Genomic DNA, 19,138 nt, shown 5'->3' with positions numbered 1-19,138 from the left:
CACACGTTGGCTGTGGTGGCGAGACCGGGTTAAAATGTGGTCATACAGCTGGAGGTAGACACAAGATGCTGGAGTAACTCAGCAGGACCGGCAGAATCTCTGGTGAGAAGGAATGGTTGATGTTTCGGGTCGAGACCCTTCTTCAGGCTGATCGATCGATGAGCTGGAGAACAGGAGGATTTGCAGAGGGTGAGCAGTGAGAGAGGGCGTTGCAGGACTCTCATCGGAGAGACGAGGAGGACTTCTTCAAAGTGGACAAAGCTGAAGGAGATTTCGCAGTGGGACGGACAAAATGTCAAGTCAAGTCAAATTTATTTCTATATTTCTATAGCACATTTGAAAACAACTCTCGTTGACCAAAAGTGCTTTACATCAGTGCAGGAACTAACGTGGTACATAGACTAGACTGGTTACTGGGATGGCAGGACTTTCATATGAAGAAAGACTGGATAGACTCGGCTTGTACTCGCTAGAATTTAGAAGATTGAGGGGGGATCTTATAGAAACTTACAAAATTCTTAAGGGGTTGGACAGGCTAGATGCAGGAAGATTGTTCCCAATGTTGGGGAAGTCCAGGACAAGGGGTCACAGTTTAAGGATAAGGAGGAAATCTTTTAGGACCGAGATGAGAAAAACATTTTTCACACAGAGAGTGGTGAATCTGTGGAATTCTCTGCCACCGAAGGTAGTTGAGTCCACAGTTCATTGGCTATATTTAAGAGGGAGTTAGATGTGGCCCTTGTGGCTAAAGGGATCAGGGGTATGGAGAGAAGGCAGGTACAGGATGCTGAATTGGATGATCAGCCATGATCATATTGAATGGCGGTGCAGGCTTGAAGGGCTGAATGACCTACTCCTGCACCTATTTTCTATGTTTCTATGTCTATGATCAACAATACATACATAAATACATACATACAGCGCTCCCTCAGAGGACCTCAAGAAAGGCTTGAGAGGAGAAATAGGTTTCATGTCTAGACTTAAAGGAGTTAGAAACATAGAAATTAGGTGCAGGAGAAGGCCATTCGGCCCTTCGAGCCTGCACCGCCATTCAATATGATCATGGCTGATCATCCAACTCAGTATCCTGTACCTGCCTTGAAATGAAATGATTCAATTTATTGTCATTGTCAGTGTACAGTACAGAGACAACGAAATGCATTTTTAGCATCTCCCTTGAAAGGGAGACACAGGGCGTCGCGGTGTGCCCGCGCCTGCCGCCGTAATTACATTCCATTACAGGCAAAGGTGGGTGAAGTATCTTGCCCAAGGACACAACGACAGTATGCACTCCAAGCGGGATTTGAACCGGCTACCTTCCGGTCGCCAGCCGAACTCTTAGCCCATTGTGCTATCTGTCGCCCTACGTCGCCCTCGCCATCTATCTGCCTTCTCTCCATACCCCCTGATCCCCTTAGCCACAAGGGCCACATCTAACTCCCTCTTAAATATAGCCAATGAACTGTGGCCTCAACTACCTTCTGTGGCAGAGAGTTCCAGAGACTCACCACTCTGTGTGTGAAAAAAGTTCTTCTCATCTCGGTTTTAAAGGATTTCCCCCTTATCCTTAAGCTGTAACCCCTTGTCCTGGAGTCGATGGAGGGGGCAGTTCTGATGGGAAGGGGGATGCTGTTCCACAGTCTAGGGGCTGCAACCGCAAAGGCGCGGTTGCCCCTGAGATTATGCCTAGACCGTGGGATATTCAGCAACCCCAAGTCGGCCAACCTGAGCAACGTGGAGGTGGAGTGTTGGATAAGCAGACTATTGATGTAGGTGGGGACAAGCCCATTGAGGGCTTTGTAGACCTGGAGGAGTATTTTGAAGTTAATACGGGACCGCACAGGGAGCCAGTGGAGAGAGGCCAGGATCGGGGTGATGTGGTCCCTTTTTCGGGTGCCCGTCAGGGGTCTCGCACACTGTGGCGTTTTGGACCAGTTGCAGGCGGGACAGGGATGATTGGCTGTTGCCAGTGTAAAGAGAGTTGCAGTAATCGAGGAGGGAGGAGATAAATGAGTGGATGATCTTTTCAAGGTCGTCAAACTGGAGGAATTGTTTTTGTTTAGCTATCGTCCGAAGCTGGAAGAAGCTAGCTTTTACCACGGCATTGATTTGTTTGTCAAATTTCAACGCAGAGTCAAATATCACGCCGAGGTTTTTGACGTGAGGTTTGAGCAGTGGGGTAAGGCTTCCAAGGCTGCCTGCTATCGTTTTGATTGAGTCCGAGGGGCCGAGAAGGATGACCTCAGACTTGCTCTCGTTTAGTTGGAGGAAGTTCTGGGCCATCCAGCACTTTATATCCTCAAGGCACTGGAGAAGGCTGAGTAGATTTGATCGGTTGTTGGGCTTCAGGGGGAGATAGAGTTGTGTATCGTTGTGCATTGCAGTGGAAGGAAATGCCGTGCCTTTGAATGACTTGGCCTAAGGGGAGCATATACAGGGAGAAGAGAGAGAAGGAACTGCGGATGCTGGAGAGAGACACAAAATGCTGGAGTAACTCAGCGGGAAACTCTCAATAGATTCCCTCCGGCCCTGAGTTGGCCTCTGGTCTATTATAGAAAACATAGAAACATAGAAATTAGGTGCAGGAGTAGGCCATTCGGCCCTTCGAGCCTGCACCGCCATTCAATATGATCATGGCTGATCATCCAACTCAGTATCCCGTACCTGCCTTCTCTCCATACCCCCTGATCCCCTTAGCCACAAGGGCCACATCTAACTCCCTCTTAAATATAGCCAATGGCCTGGCCTCAACTACCCTCTGTGGCAGAGAATTCCAGAGATTCACCACTCTCTGTGTGAAAAAAGTTCTTCTCATCTCGGTTTTAAAGGATTTCCCGCTTATCCTTAAGCTGTGACCCCTTGTCCTGGACTTCCCTAACATCGGGAACAATCTTCGTGCATCTAGCCTGTCCAACCCCTTAAGAATTTTGTAAGTTTCTATAAGATCCCCTCTCAGTCTTCTAAATTCTAGAGAGTATAAACCAAGTCTATCCAGTCTTTCTTCATAAGACAGTCCTGACATCCCATGAATCAGTCTGGTGAACCGTCTCTGCACTCCCTCTATGGCAATAATGTCCTTCCTCAGATTTGGAGACCAAAACTGTACGCAATACTCCAGGTGTGGTCTCACCAAGACCCTGTACAACTGCAGTAGAACCTCCCTGCTCCTATACTCAAATCCTTTTGCTATGATGGACAAGTGTACCGAGATACAGTGAGAAGCTTTTGTTTGTTTCAGGGCTATTCAGTAAAATTAAACTATATCGTACTCGAGTGCAGTAACGCCGTTAACAAACACAACAGGCGTTGTAGATAGGACACAAAAATGCTGGAGAAACTCAGCGGGTGCAGCAGCATCTATGGAGCGAAGGAAATAGGCGACGTTGCCTATTTCCTTCGCTCCATGCAAAGAGTTGAACAATCTCCACTATAGGAAATAGGCAACGTTTCGGGCCGAAACCCGGAAGGGTTTCGTCCCGAAACGTTGCCTATTTCCTTCGCTCCATAGATGCTGCTGCACCTGCTGAGTTTCTCCAGCATTTTTGTCTCTACCTTCGATATTCCAGCATCTGCAGTTCCTTCTTAAACACAGGCGTTATAGATTGTCATAGAGAGCCATACAGCATGGAAAAAGGCCTTTCACCCCATCTTTCCCATGACGACCAACATGCCCCATCTGCCTGCCTACCTGCGTTTGGCCCATATCCCTCTAAACTTGTTCTATCCATGTACCTAATTGTTTCTTAACATAGAAACCTAGAAATTAGGTGCAGGAGTAGGCCATTCGGCCCTTCGAGCCTGCACCGCCATTCAATATGATCATGGCTGATCATCCAACTCAGTATCCCATCCCTGCCTTCTCTCCATACCCTCTGATCCCCTTAGCCACAAGGGCCACATCTAACTCCCTCTTAAATATATTAAATTAAACGTTCATAAGTTCATAAGGTCATGTGATAGGAGTAGAATGAGGCCATTCGGCCCATCAAGTCTACGCGTCCATGGCTGGTCTATCTCTCCCTCCCAACCCCATTCTCCTGCCTTCTCCCCATAACCCCTGACACCCGTCCTGATCTGGAATCTATCTATCTCTGCCTTAATTATATATCCACTGGCTTTGCCTCCACAGCCTTCGGTGGCAAATAATTCCCCAGATTCACCACCCTCTGACTGTCCTGGACTCTCCCACACCCTCTCCACATCCGCTCCATCCAAGCCTCTATCCAAACACTGCAACAGTCCCTGCCTCAACTACCTCTTCTGGCAGCTCGTTCCGTACACCCACCGCCCTTTGTGTGAAAAAAGTTACCCTTCAGATGAAAAAACAAAACTTCTTGGTAACATTGGTTGCTTTCCTGAGGCAGCGTGAAGTGTAGATGGAGTCCCTGGTGTGAGTCTGGCCTGTGTGATGGGCTGGGCTGAATCTCCAGATCTCTGTGATTTCTTGCAGTGCTGGGCAGAGCAGATCTCAGAGCAAGCTGTGATGCAACCCTCCAATATGCTTTCTACAGCGCATCTGTCGGAGATGATAAGAGTTGCTAAGAATTGGTTATGAAATGTTCTCCTTTTGAAGTATGAATCTTATGCCCCCCCCCCCCCCCCCCCGTCCCACTTAGGCGATTTCTTTAGGCGACTACAGGCTGTCACCACATGGTTGCCGGGGTGTCGCCTGTATGGCCGTGAATACGTGAATAGCCCCCTCAGTCGCCCAAAGAGTCGTAGCGTTTATCTGGTCGCCGCTGGATTTTGGAATGTTCAAAATTTTTCGGCGACAGTCGGTTTGTCGTAGGTTGTCGCCAGGTGAAGCAGGTTGTAGCCGGGTGAAGTAGGTTGTCGCCAGGTGAAGCAGGTTGTAGCCGGGTGAAGTAGGTTGTAGCCAGGTGAAGTAGGTTGTAGCCAGGTGAAGTAGGTTGTAGCCGGGTGAAGTAGGTTGTCGCCAGGTGAAGTAGGTTGTAGCCAGGTGAAGTAGGTTGTAGCCGGGTGAAGTAGGTTGTCGCCAGGTGAAGTAGGTTGTAGCCAGGTGAAGTAGGTTGTCGCCGGGTGAAGTAGGTTGTCGCCAGGTGAAGTAGGTTGTAGCCAGGTGAAGCAGGTTGTAGCCGGGTGAAGTAGGTTGTCGCCAGGTGAAGCAGGTTGTAGCCGGGTGAAGTAGGTTGTAGCCGGGTGAAGTAGGTTGTAGCCAGGTGAAGTAGGTTGTAGCCAGGTGAAGTAGGTTGTAGCCGGGTGAAGTAGGTTGTCATCAGGTGAAGTAGGTTGTAGCCAGGTGAAGTAGGTTGTCGCCGGGTGAAGTAGGTTGTCGCCAGGTGAAGTAGGTTGTAGCCAGGTGAAGTAGGTTGTAGCCAGGTGAAGTAGGTTGTAGCCAGGTGAAGTAGGTTGTAGCCAGGTGAAGTAGGTTGTAGCCAGGTGGAGTAGGTTGTAGCCAGGTGAAGTAGGTTGTAGCCAGGTGAAGTAGGTTGTAGCCAGGTGGAGTAGGTTGTAGCCAGGTGAAGTAGGTTGTAGCCAGGTGAAGTAGGTTGTCACCGGGTGAAGTAGGTTGTCGCCGGTGCAGACTTCGGTGAGTTCCATTGGCGACTACCGACGTTATCCGGCGACAGGTACCGGCGACTGAATTATCTTTAACTGTCTCCGACAGGGTCGTACCTTGTCGTAGCTTGGGTTGTCATAGGTGTGGTTGTAGGTGGACGTCCGAATGGGTCGCTGGTTGTCGGTAGCTTGCGGTAGCTGGACATCGAATAGGTGGTAGGTTGTTGTAGACATTGTTGTAGGGGGGTCCAGTCGCGTTTTTTTTGGAGACCTGCTATGACCTGCTCCAAGAAGACCAAGGAGCTCATTGTAGACTTCAGGAAGTCCAGAGGCGGCACGCACACCCCCATCCACATTAACGGGACGGAGGTGGAACGTGTTTCTAGCTTCAGGTTCCTGGGAGTCAACATCTCCGATGACCTCTCTTGGACCCACAATACCTCTACTCTGATCAAGAAGGCTCATCAGCGTCTCTTCTTCCTGAGGAGACTGAAGAAGGTCCATCTGTCTCCTCAGATCCTGGTGAACTTCTACCGCTGCACCATCGAGAGCATCCTTACCAACTGCATCACAGTATGGTATGGCAACTGCTCTGTCTCCGACCGGAAGGCATTGCAGAGGGTGGTGAAAATTGCCCAACGCATCACCGGTTCCACGCTCCCCTCCATTGAGTCTGTCCAAAGCAAGCGTTGTCTGCGGAGGGCGCTCAGCATCGCCAAGGACTGCTCTCACCCCAACCATGGACTGTTTACCCTCCTACCATCCGGGAGGCGCTACAGGTCTCTCCGTTGCCGAACCAGCAGGTCGAGGAACAGCTTCTTCCCGGCGGCTGTCACTCTACTCAACAACGTACCTCGGTGACTGCCAATCACCACCCCCCCCCGGACACTTATTATTATTTATTCAAATCATTTGCTATGTCGCTCTTCCAGGGAGATGCTAAATGCATTTCGCTGTCTCTGTACTGTACACTGACAATGACAATTAAAATTGAATCTGAATCTGAACCTGAATCTCAGATTCAATTTTATCTAGGACAGGAGCTGGCAGTCGCAGAAAAAATCGACTTTGTGGGACAGGCCGATATCTTCCTTCGATTCTGCTTGCATGAGTCCTTCAGGCTATGCCCCCTGGATCATCGCAAAGCACTGCACAGATAAACAAAATCTCCTCGTCTTCATTTAGTTTAGTTTAGAGATACAGCGCGGAAAAAAGGCCCTTTGGCGCACCGAGTCCCTACTTCAGACTGAAACACATCAATGCCTCTACTTCCTTTGAAGGCTTAAGATGTTCATCGTGTCCCCTACAACTCTTACCAACTTCTACAGATGCGCTGTAGAAAGCATTTTACCGGGAAGCATCACAGCTCGGTTTGGGAACGGCTCCATCCGAGACAGCGAGAAATTGCAGCGAATTGTGGACGCAGCCCGGACCATCGCACGAACCAACCTCCCTTCCATTGACTCCATCTACACCTCACGCTGCCTCGACAAGGCCAGCAGCATCATCAAGGACCAGTCTCACCCCGGCCACTCCCTCTTCTCCCCTCTCCCATCAGGCAAAAGGTACAGAAGTGTGAAAACGCACACCTCCAGATTCAGGGACAGTTTCTTCCCAGTTGTTATCAGGCAACTGAACCATCCAGAGATCAGCGCTGAACTACTATCTGCCTCTTTGGTGACCCTCGGACTATCCTTGATCGGACTTTGCCAGCTTTACCTTGTACTAAACGTTATTCCCTTATCATGTATCTGTACACTTTAACTAGTGTACAGATACATAACACTTGCCAACAGTCCCGTATTAGCCGGGACATCCCGTATATTGGGCTAAATTGGTTTGTCCCGTACGGGACCGCCCTTGTCCCGTATTTGACCGCTACTACTCGCGTCGAGGGGAGGGGAGGGCCCCCGCCTCACCCGTCCCGACGTAGTGCAGCCCGTGGAGTGCACTGCGCCGCGTCCGGCCCCCGCCTCACCCGTCCCGACGTAGTGCAGCCCATGGAGTGCAGCAGCAGCAGCAGCAGCAGCAGCAGCGCCTCGCCCGTGGCCCCGTCGGTCGGTCGTTCCCCCCTCGCAGCCCGGCCAGCTGTCCGACCTTCGGACCTTCGCTTACCGCCGACACCACCGCCACCCCTCCTTCTCACGGCCGATCATCGGTTCACGAGTTGGACGGGTGCAATCACCCCGTACACCAGCACTATCCCTAGGCTCGCCAACGTTCCCGCTCCCAAATAAGGGCCAAAAGGTCAAAATACGGGACAAATTCCCGACGGCAATTCGTTGACCGACTGGGCCGTGTCTGGGTGAATGATGAGTTGGCCCCGGGTGCTGGACTGTACACAAAGCCCAGCCGGCGGGCCAGCTGAGGAGTTTTGGCCAGGGCCGCGCCCAGTCGGGTGCCCAGGCCCAAAACTGGGCAATTTGGGCCGAAGGGCCTGTTTCCACTCTTTTTACTCTCGGCTGATCTATCTTTCCCTCTCGTCCCCATTCTCCTGCCTTCTCTCCATAACCTCTGACAACTGTACTAATTAAGAATCTGTTAACTTGCTTCTTGAAAAATATCCATTGACTTGGCCTCCACAGCTGTCTGTGGATATGAATTCCACAGATTCACCACCAGCTGACTAAAGAAATTCCTCGAAGGTAGACAAAAATGCTGCTGCACCTGCTGAGTTTCTCCAGCATTTTTGTCTACCTTCGATTTTCCAGCAGTTCCTTCTTAAAGAAATTCCTCTTCATTTCCTTCCCAAAGGTACGTTTTTTGTTTATTCTGAGGCAGTGCCCTCTGATCCTGGACTCTCCCACTAGTGGGAATGTCCTCTCCACGTCCACTCTATCCCAACCTTTGTCATCGACAGCTCAGGAATGGGGACTCACACATGGAAAATTCCAGTGCCATCAATGATTAATAAATGCTGGCATTGTCAGGCTTAGTTTAGTTTTTGTTTAGAGATACAGCACGGAAACAGGCCTTTCGGGCCAGCGAGTCTGCGCAGCCCAGCGATCCCCGTTCACTGGCCCTATCCTACACTCTATCCAACATCCTGGGGTCAATTTACAATCTTTACCGCGCAGGTTTAACCTACAAACCTGCACGTCTTTGGAGTGTGGGAGGAAACCGGAGCACCCGGAGAAAACCCACGCAGGTCAGGTACAAACTCCATACAGACTGCACCCGTAGTCAGGATTGAACCCGGATCTTTGGCGCTGTGATGCGGAGACTCTACCGCTGTGCCCCCGTGCCGCCCACATCTTGCGAGCGAGTAAATAAAAGAAGGTAGACAAAAATGCTGGAGAAACTCAGCGGGTGCGGCAGCATCTATGGAGCGAAGGAAATAGGCAACGTTGCCTATTTCCTTCGCTCCATGCAAAGAGTTGAACAATCTCCACTATAGGAAATAGGCAACGTTTTGGGCCGAAACCCGGAAGGGTTTCGGCCCGAAACGTTGCCTATTTCCTTCGCTCCATAGATGCTGCTGCACCTGCTGAGTTTCTCCAGCATTTTTGTCTACCTTCGATTTTCCAGCATCTGCAGTTCCTTCTTAAATAAAAGAAGTGTCAGTTTTCCTTCGAAAAATGCTGTACCTAAGTGTGTATTTTGGGTCGAAAAAAACCCCATCCCGACCTGAAACGTCACCTATTCCTTTTCTCCAGAGATGCTGCCTGACCCGCTGGGTTACTCCAGCATTTTGTGTTGGAACTTGAGTTTGAACCAGCACCTGCAGTTCCTTCCCTACTAAATGCTGAACTTACAGTAAATTGCATTCTGCTCACGAGTAACAGCGGAAGACGGAACTGAGACAATTTATTAATCGATGGCAGTTTACAACTGATGTACCATATGGCCATTAGAAATCTCCCCATCAGCTTAGGTTCAGTGAATCATGAGGTCCTGCAGCACTGAAACACTTGAATAGAGCAATTGGTCATCGGAAATCTAGATAGCAATTTTTTCACCTCTGTTTCACTTAATGCATGTCACAGATATAGATTCATACAGCAAGGAAACGTGCCCTTTGATCAACCAAGTCTGTGTCTATTAAACAAAGGCGTTTGGATTGCACAATAGAGTAAATGCTAACATTGGAGATGGGATTATCTCGATAGACACAAAATGCCGGAGAAACTCAGCGGGACAGGCGGCATCTCTGGAGGGAAGGAACGGGTGACGTTTTCGGGGTCGAGACCCTTCTTCGGACCCAGTTGCAGTGTTTAGTTTAGTTTCAGAGATGCAGCGTGGAAACGGGGCCCAGCGATCCCCGCACCTTGACACTATCCTACACACACCAGGGGCAATTTGTACATTCATATCAAGCCAATTAACCTACAAACCTGTACGTTTCTGGGGCGTGGGAGGAAGCCGAAGATATCGGTGAAAACCCACGCAGGTCACGGGGAGAACGTGCAAACTCCGTACAGACAGCACCGGTAGCCGGGATCGATCTTGGGTCTCTGGCGCTGTGAGGCAGCAGCTCTGTGCCAGAAAGAGACAAAGTGAATATCTTTGACAATAGACAATAGACAATAGGTGCAGGAGTAGGCCATTCCGCCCTTTGAGTCAGCACCGCCATTCAATGTGATCATGGCTGATCATCCACAATCAGTACCCCGTTCCTGCCTTCTCCCCATATCCCCTAACTCCGCTATCTTTAAGAGCCATATCTAGCTCTCTCTTGAAAGCATCCAGAGAACCGGCCTCCACCGCCCTCTGAGGCAGAGAATTCCACACTCACAACTCTCTGTGAGAAAAAGATCTCCGTTCTAAATGGCTTACTCCTTATCCTTAAACTGTGGCCCCTGGTTCTGGACTCCCCCAACATCGGGAACATGTTTCCTGCCTCTAGCATGTCCAAACCCTTAATAATCTTATTTAAGAAGGAAAATCGAAGGTACACAAAAAAGCTGGGGAAACTCAGCGGGTGCAGCAGCATCTATGGAGCGAAGGGAATAGGCAACGTTTAGGGCCGAAACCCTTCTTCTGAAGAACCCTTCTTCGCTCCATAGATGCTACTGCACCCGCTGAGTTTCCCCAGCTTTTTTGTGTACCCTTAATAATCTTATATGTTTCAATAAGATTCCCTCTCATCCTTCTAAACTCCAGAGTGTACAAGCCCAGCCGCTCCATTCTCTCAGCATATGACAGTCCCGCCATCCCTGGAATTAATCTTGTAAACCTACGCTGCACTCCCTCAATAGCAAGAATGTCCTTCCTCAAATTAGGGGACCAAGACTATACACAATACTCCAGGTGTGGTCTCACTAGGGCTCTATACAACTGCAGAAGGACCTCTTTATTCCAAAACTCAACTCCTCTTGTTATAAAGGCCGACATGCCATTCGCTTTCTTCACTGCCTGCTGTACCTGCATGCTTACTTTCATTGTATGCAATGAATCAGGTCTGCAAGTGGAATGGGTGACGTTTCGTGTCGAGACCCTTCTTCAGACTGAAGAGGGAACGAGAGATATAGACGATGATACAATACAATACAATACCTTTATTAGTCATTTGAACCTCACATGAGTTTCAAACGAAATGTAGTTTCTGCAGCCATACAATAAAAGAACCAAAACACACACCAACACTATACACATAAACATCCATCACAGTGGCTCTCCTCCTCACTGTGATGAAAGGCAAAGTTCTTGTCTCTCCCCTGCACTCCATTTCCCTCCCGAAGTCGAGGTCAAAGCCCCGGCGGGCGCTAGTCCGCGGCAAATTAAGGCCGCGCCGGGCGTTGTAGGGCCCCCCTCCAGGTCACTCTCAACCCCGCAATTCGGGCGGGAGAAGTCGCCGCTGCCACTGCTGGTGCCCCGCAAAGCAGCCTCCCACCGGGGATCCGCGAGCTCCCGGTGTCACCATCCACCGGAGCCGGGCCGCAGCAACGCGCCACCGCCGCTCTCCACGCCCCGAAGCCGGCCAGCTCCACGTAGGTAAGTCTGCAGCAGCTCCACAGCAGCTCCTCAGCAGCTCCTCAGCAGCTCCACAGCAGGCTCCACAGCAGGCTCCACAGCTCCACAGCAGGCTCCACAGCAGCTCCCCAGCTCCACAGGCTCCGTGACTTGAGCCTCCAGGTCGTTCCGGTGGAGGCCGCTCCACGGCGCTAGGCCCCAACGGCAACGGAGACCCGACAGGGAAAAGGTTGGGTCTCCATGCAGGGAAGAGATTAAAAGTTTCCCCCACCCATCCCCCACCCCCCACACATACACATTTTTAAAAAACCGCTAAACCGCTACAACTAAACCCTCAACAGGACAAAAAACCAAAAAAAACACAGACAGACTGCAGAGGCCGCTGCGACATCGGTCGCGCCGCCCACTATGATGTGGAGATATAAAGAACGATGCATGAAAGATATGCAAAATAAGTAACAATGATAAAGGAAATCAATATTCAGGATAGACACAAAATGCTGGAGTAACTCAGCGGGACCGGCAGCATCTCTGGAGAGAAGGAATGGGTGACGTTTCAGGTTGAGACCCTTCTTTAGACTGAGGTCTAAGGAAGAGGGATACTTGACATGTGGAGGGGCACAAAAGAGCATGTAAGGTGTGAAAAGGACAGATAAAAGCAGACAATGGTTCATTGTTGGCTGAGGGGAAGGTGGCAACAATGCGAAAAATCCTGGTCATAAAATCGTAATAAAAACCCTTTTGACTCTTAGAAACATAGAAACATAGACAATAGGTGCAGGAGTAGAGGCCATTCGGCCCTTCGAGCCTGCACCGCCATTCAATATGATCATGGCTGATCGTCCAACTCGGTATCCTGTACCTGCCTTCTCTCCATACCCTCTGATCCCTTTAGCCACAAGGGCCACATCTAACTCCCTCTTAAATATAGCCAATGAACTGTGGCCTCAACTACCTTCTGTGGCAGAGAATTCCACAGATTCGCCACATTTTACACATTCTCTGTTTTAAAAAAAATGTCTCATCTCGGTCCTTGGTGGGGGAAGGGGTGTAAACTTACTTCTAAACCTCCTCCAGCCTTTGTGAAAGTTGCAGATGATCCACAGTGACGTGATTGTCCTTCAAGAGGACCTTACAAACAGTTCGATTCAAGGGCCATTTGGGATGGAGAATTGGCTTTGCAGATGATGTTCACAGCCTATTAGAGAATGAGTAATTCACTAAAGCCTTTTGACTCGTATCCAGAAAGTAAAAGCCATCAATGGAGGGCATTTGCTAATAAATAATTGGTATTTCAGGATGAAGTATTTACAGCATCATGCCGGGACGTCTGAATGGGCAAAACTGGCGTATTATAAAGAGCTAAATAACTGCATTAAAGGTCAATGTTTTTTTCTTTATTTCTCTCCAAATGGAAAACAAGGAAAATAGTCCAGCTCTCTGTCAGTTACAAGGTTAACTCCCGGGATGGCGGGACTGTCATACGCTGAGAGAATGGAGCGGCTGGGCTTGTACACTCTGGAGTTTGGAAGGATGAGAGGTGATCTAATTGAAACATATAAGATTATTAAGGGGTTGGACATGCTAGAGGCAGGTAACATGTTCCCGATGTTGGGGAGTCCAGAACCAGGGGCCACAGTTTAAGAATAAGGAGTAAGCCGTTTAGAACGGAGACGAGGAAACACTTTTTCTCACAGAGAGTTGTGAGTGTGTGGAATTCTCTGCCTCAGAGGGCAGTGGAGGCGGGTTCTCTGGATGCTTTCAAGAGAGAGCTAGATGGGGCTCTTAAAGATATCGGAGTCAGGGGATATGGGGAGAAGGCAGGAACGGGGTACTGATTGGGGATGATCAGCCATGATCACATTGAATGGCGGTGCTGGCTCGAAGGGCCGAATGGCCTCTACACCTGCATTTATTGTCTAATGTCTATTGTCTGAAGTGTAGTGAATGTCTTGAGCACAGAGTTGGATGGAATTTAATAGAATGAGAGGAATAGATCGGGTCGATGCACAGAGTCTCTTGCCCAGAGAAGGGGAATCGAGAACCAGAGGACATAGGTTCAAGGTGAAGGGAAAAGGATTTCATAGGAATCTGACAGGTAAAGGGCCAGTCCCACTTTCATGACCTAATTCACGACCTCTGCCGAGTTTGCCCTTGACTCATACTCGCAGCATGGTCGTCACGAGGTCGTAGGAGGTCGTAGGTAGGTCGTAGCAGGTCGTGATGCTAGTCGTAGGCACTCGTGGCATCAAGTAGGTCGGGGCGTTTTTTCGAGCCTGATAAAAAATGACCATGAGTAAAAAAGGTTGTGAATTAGGTCGTGGAAGAGGGACAGGCTCTTAACATTTTCACACAGAGGGCGGTGGGTGTATGGAACGAGCTGCCAGAGGAGGTAGTTGAGGCTGGGACTATCCCATCGTTTAAGAAACAGTTAGACGGGTACATGGATAGGACAGGTTTGGAGGGATATGGACCAAAAGCAGGCAGGCAGGCGGGACCAGTATATAGAATACATATATTGTCATTGCACAAACAACTGTGCAACAAAATTCCATTGCATCTCCTTCAGTGTGTACATAGAAGACACAGGAGATAAAAAAATAAAAAACAACAAAACACAACAGCCATTGACTCACATATATACAAGATCGGTAAAGAAATATTAAATAGGTATTAAAAATATTTTAAAAGAATATTGTGCATTATCTCGCACCCCGAATTATATTGTGCTTCCCCCAGTGTTCTTTGTTAGAGTTAAGTTATTTTATCGCACATGGGTAGAAACTATTTTTTAGCTGGGACATGTTGGTCGGTGTGGGCAAGTTGGGCAGAAGGGCCTGTTTCCAGGCTGTATCACTCTACGAATCTATGACTTTAAATGTGAGGTGTTGCATTTTGGCAGAACTTGCATAGATTAGGGCTCTGGGGAGTGTTGTAGAGCAGAGGGATCTATGATTACAGGTAAACAGTTCAGTGAACGTGGTATCCCAGGTAGACAGGGAGGTCAAAAAGGCTTTTGGCACATTGACAATGGCTCAATTGTAATCAATTGTCTGGTCTTTCTGATGACATAACAAAAGCTTTTCACTGTACCTCGGTACATGTGACAATAAACTAAACTGAACTTTGGCCTTCATCAGTCAGTATTGAGTATAGAAGTTGGGAGGTCATGTTGCAGTTGTATAAGACGTTGGTGAGGCTGCATTTAGAATATTGTGTTCAGTTCTGGGCACCGTGTTATAGGAAAGATGCTGTCAAGCTGGAAAGGGTGCAGAGATGATTTACGAGGATGTTGCCAGGACTGGACGGTGTGGACTTCAGGGAGAGGTTAGGCAGGCTAGGACTCTATCTGTTGGAGCGCAGGAGGATGAGGGGTGATGTTATAAAGGTGTATGTAAGATATCTTATATACACCTCTGTAAGGTGTAAATATAGATTCATGAGAGGAATAGATCGGGTAGACGCACAGAGTCTCTTGCCCAGAGTAGGGGAATCGAGGAACAGAGGACATAGATTTACGGTGGGGGGGGGGGGGGAATAATTTAATAGGAACCGGAGGGATAACTTTTCAACCACACAAAGGGTGATGGGTGTATGGAACGAGCTGCTAGAGGAGGTAGAAACATTGAGACAGGTACATGTATAGGATATGTATAGGAAATGCTTGGAGGTGGGTCTAGTGTAGATAGTGTAGACATGTTGTTCGGTGTGGGCAAGTTGGGCTGAAGGCCTCGTTTGCACGTAGTTAAGGGCCTGTTCCACTTGCATGCGATTGCGTGATTTTGGCATGACGAATCGGAAGCGGAAGGTTGCACTAAGTTCACGCGTGACATCGTGTACGTCATGCTTACAAATCAGCTGGGCAGGAGGCGGGCCGACAGAATTTGGGCGTCGCACAGCGTCGGGCAGTGATGTCATCACGCAACGCCACGCGTTAGGCGTACGTCGTCAAGACGCTGCGTACGCCGTCAAGATGCTGCGTATGACCGCAAGGTGCCTGCGTGCGTACACGAGCCGACAGGCCGTTGGCGCGCAAAGATATCGGTCATTGCAGGAATTTTGGAGCCCCGCACAATTCCGCGCTTCTAAGTGGGACCGGCCCCGCGCGCCCACACGGTGTCCGTACGCCTCAAGCGACCACGAGGTCACGTAATTTGCGAGCCAAGGTCGCGTAAGTGGGACAGGCCCTTAAGTCTCTATGATTCTATAACTCTATGACCCAGGAATTGGTTGGAAGGATAGTTTAAAGGGTTTCATCAGGGTGGTAGATGAACACGACCTACAAGTCAAGGGCAAATAAAAAGCTGAGATAGAGGAGATGAAATTGAAAGAGAGACACAAGAAACTGTAGATGCTGGAATCTTGAGCAAAGCACAAGGTGCTGGAGGAACTCAGCGGGTCAGGCGGCATCCCTGGAGGGAATGGATGGGTCTAGAGTGTTTTATTGTCATATATCCCGGACTGGACAATGAAATTGTTACTTGCTGCAGCACAACACAATATGTGAATATGTAAACATTGTACATTACGGGGGGAAAAAATAAAACGTTCAATAAATAACAAATATATAGTACAAATACCAAATAATAATATAGTCTTTTGCAGTTCAGAGCTCAGAGCTTATTCGTTGTGTTCAATAGCCTGATGGCTGTGGGGAAGCAGCTATTCCTGAACCTGGATGTTGCAGATTTCAGGCTCCTGTACCTTCTCAGATTCAGATTCAGATTCAATTTTAATTGTCATTGTCAGTGTACAGTACAGAGACAACAAAATGCATTTAGCATCTCTTGAATAAAAAATAAATAATAAGTGTCCGGGGGTGGGGGGGGGGGTGATTGGCAGTCACCGAGGTACGTTGTTTAGTAGAGTGACAGCCGCCGGAAAGAAGCTGTTCCTCGACCTGCTGGTTCGGCAACGGAGAGACCTGTAGCGCCTCCCGGATGGTAGGAGGGTAAACAGTCCATGGTTGGGGTGAGAGCAGTCCTTGGCGATGCTGAGCGCCCTCCACAGACAGCGCTTGCTTTGGACAGACTCAATGGAGGGGAGTGAGGAACCAGTGATACGTTGGGCAATTTTCACCACCCTCTGCAATGCCTTCCGGTCGGAAACAGAGCAGTTGCCATACCATACTGTGATGCAGTTGGTAAGGATGCTCTTGATGGTGCAGCGGTAGAAGTTCACCAGGATCTGAGGAGACAGATGGACCTTCTTCAGTCTCCTCAGGAAGAAAAGACGCTGATGAGCCTTCTTGATCAGAGTAGAGGTATTGTGGGTCCAAGAGAGGTCATCGGAGATGTTGACTCCCAGGAACCTGAAGCTAGAAACACGTTCCACCTCCGTCCCGTTAATGTGGATGGGGGTGTGCGTGCCACCTCTGGACTTCCTGAAGTCTACAATGAACTCCTTGATCTTCTTGGAGTTAAGGGCCAGGTTGTTGTCAGCGCACCATGCTGCTAAGTGCTGGACCTCCTCCCTGTAGGCCAGCTCATCGTTGTTGCTGATGAGGCCAATCACCGTTGTATCATCTGCATACTTGATGATGGTGTTAGTACCATGTACAGGTGTGCAGTCATAGGTGAAGAGGGAGTAGAGGAGGGGGCTCAGCACACAGCCCTGTGGAACGCCGGTGTTCAGGGTGAGGGTTGAAGAGGTGTGCTTGTCTAACCTCACAGACTGGGGTCTGTTGGTTAGAAAGTCCAGTATCCAGTTGCAGAGGGAGGGGTCGATGCCCAGGTTACCGAGTTTGGTGATCAGTTTTGATGGAATAATGGTGTTGAATGCTGAGCTGTAATCGATGAACAGCATTCTTACATAAGTGTCTCTGTTGTCAAGGTGGGAGAGGGCGGAGTGAAGTGCCGTTGAGATGGCATCCTCCGTACTCCTGTTCTTGCGGTAGGCAAACTGATAGGGATCCAGTGTGGGGGGTAGGCAGCTTTTGAGGTGTGCCAGGACCAGCCTCTCGAAGCACTTGGTGATGATGGGGGTAAGTGCAACTGGGCGGAAGTCGTTGAGGCTTGCCGCAGTGGAATGTTTTGGCACTGGCACGATGGAGGTGGCTTTAAGGCAAGTGGGGACAACTGCTTGGGCAAGTGACAGGTTGAAGATGTCAGTCCAGACGTCTGTCAGCTGCGCAGCACAGGCTCTGAGCACGCGCCCGGGGATGCCGTCAGGGCCAGCAGCCTTACGTGCATTAGTCCTACTCAGTGCCACGTACACGTCGTAGGGGGTGAGTGTGAGGGGTTGGTGATCGGCAGGTAGCACAGCCTTGATGGCTGTCTCTAGATTGTCCCTGTCGAAGCGGCCATAGAAGTGATTAAGCTCCTCAAGGAAGGAGGCGTCGCTGGATGTGGGGGTGATGTTGGAGGGTCTGTAGTCCGTGATGGCCTGGATGCCTTGCCACATGCGTCAGGGGTCGGAGTTGTTGTTGAAGTGCTCCTCAATCCTGAGCTTATGGCAGTGCTTGGCCTTCCTGATGCCCCTCTTCAGGTTAGCCCTGGATGAACTGTTCTTGTTCAATTCAACTCTTCAATTAAAATTGAATCTGAACTGTAGGCTCGAGCATCGCCTGACCTGAAAGCGGTGTCCCGTGCTTTCAGCAGTAGCCTGACCTCGCTGTTCATCCATGGCTTCTGATTCGGGTATATGGTCACCTGTTTGAGGGAGGTGACACTATTGATGGTGGAGTTTATAAAGTCCAGAACAGAGGATGTGTAGGAATCAATGTCCGTGTGAGAGTCAAGGGTGGCCTGGGCTGCAAACGCCTTCCAGTCAGTGTTTCCAAAACACTGCTGAAGTGTGAAGTCCGCTTCCTCTGACCAGACTTTAACTGTCCTTACAGTTGGTTTAACCCGTCTGATGAGTGGGGAGTACTTAGGGAGCAGGAACAATGAGACGTGATCAGACTGACCAGGGTGGGGGAGGGGGATGGCTTTGTAAGCTTCAGCCATGTTGGTGTAGACTTTGTCCAGTGTCTTGTCTACTCTAGTGGGGAAGGATACATGTTGGTGGAATTTGGGGAGTACAGTCTTCAGGTTGGAGTGATTGAAGTCACCCGCAACAATGAAGGCTGCCTCGGGGTTGTGCGTCTGTTGTTTGCTAATGGCAGTATGCAGCTCTTTCATTGCAAGCTTGGCATTAGCATCGGTGGGGAGGTCAAAGCCAGTGATGGACTGGGCAGTGGTCACAACTTTTTGTAGGCTGTGGGGAAGCAGCTATTCCTGAACCTGGATGTTGCAGATTTCAGGCTCCTGTACCTTCTACTTGATGGCAATGGTGAGATGAGTGTGAGGCCAGGATGGTGTGGGTCTCTGATGCTGTTCCCAGCCTTTTTGAGGCAGTGACTACGATAGATCCCTTCGACGGTGGGGAGGTCAAAGCCAGTGATGGACTGGGCAGTGGTCACAACTTTTTGCAGTCTTTTCCGCTCCTGGACGTTCAAGTTGTCGAATGGTGGCGCTGGCCTCAAGGGCCGAATGGCCTCCTCCTGCACCTGTTGTCTATTGTTAATAATGATCATGGCTGATCATCCAAAATCAGTACCCTGTTTCTAATTTCTCCCCATATCCCTTGATTCCGTTAACTCTAAGAGCTATATCCAACTCTCCCTTGAAAACATCCAGTGAACTGGCCTCCAATGCCCTCTGTGGCAGAGAATTCCACAGATTCACAACTCTCTGGGTGAAAAAGGTTTTTCCTCATCCCAGTT

Source organism: Leucoraja erinacea, chromosome 45 (assembly GCF_028641065.1).
Source record: "Leucoraja erinacea ecotype New England chromosome 45, Leri_hhj_1, whole genome shotgun sequence".
NCBI classification, from domain to species: domain Eukaryota; kingdom Metazoa; phylum Chordata; class Chondrichthyes; order Rajiformes; family Rajidae; genus Leucoraja; species Leucoraja erinaceus.
This window is presented reverse-complemented; position numbering follows the sequence as displayed.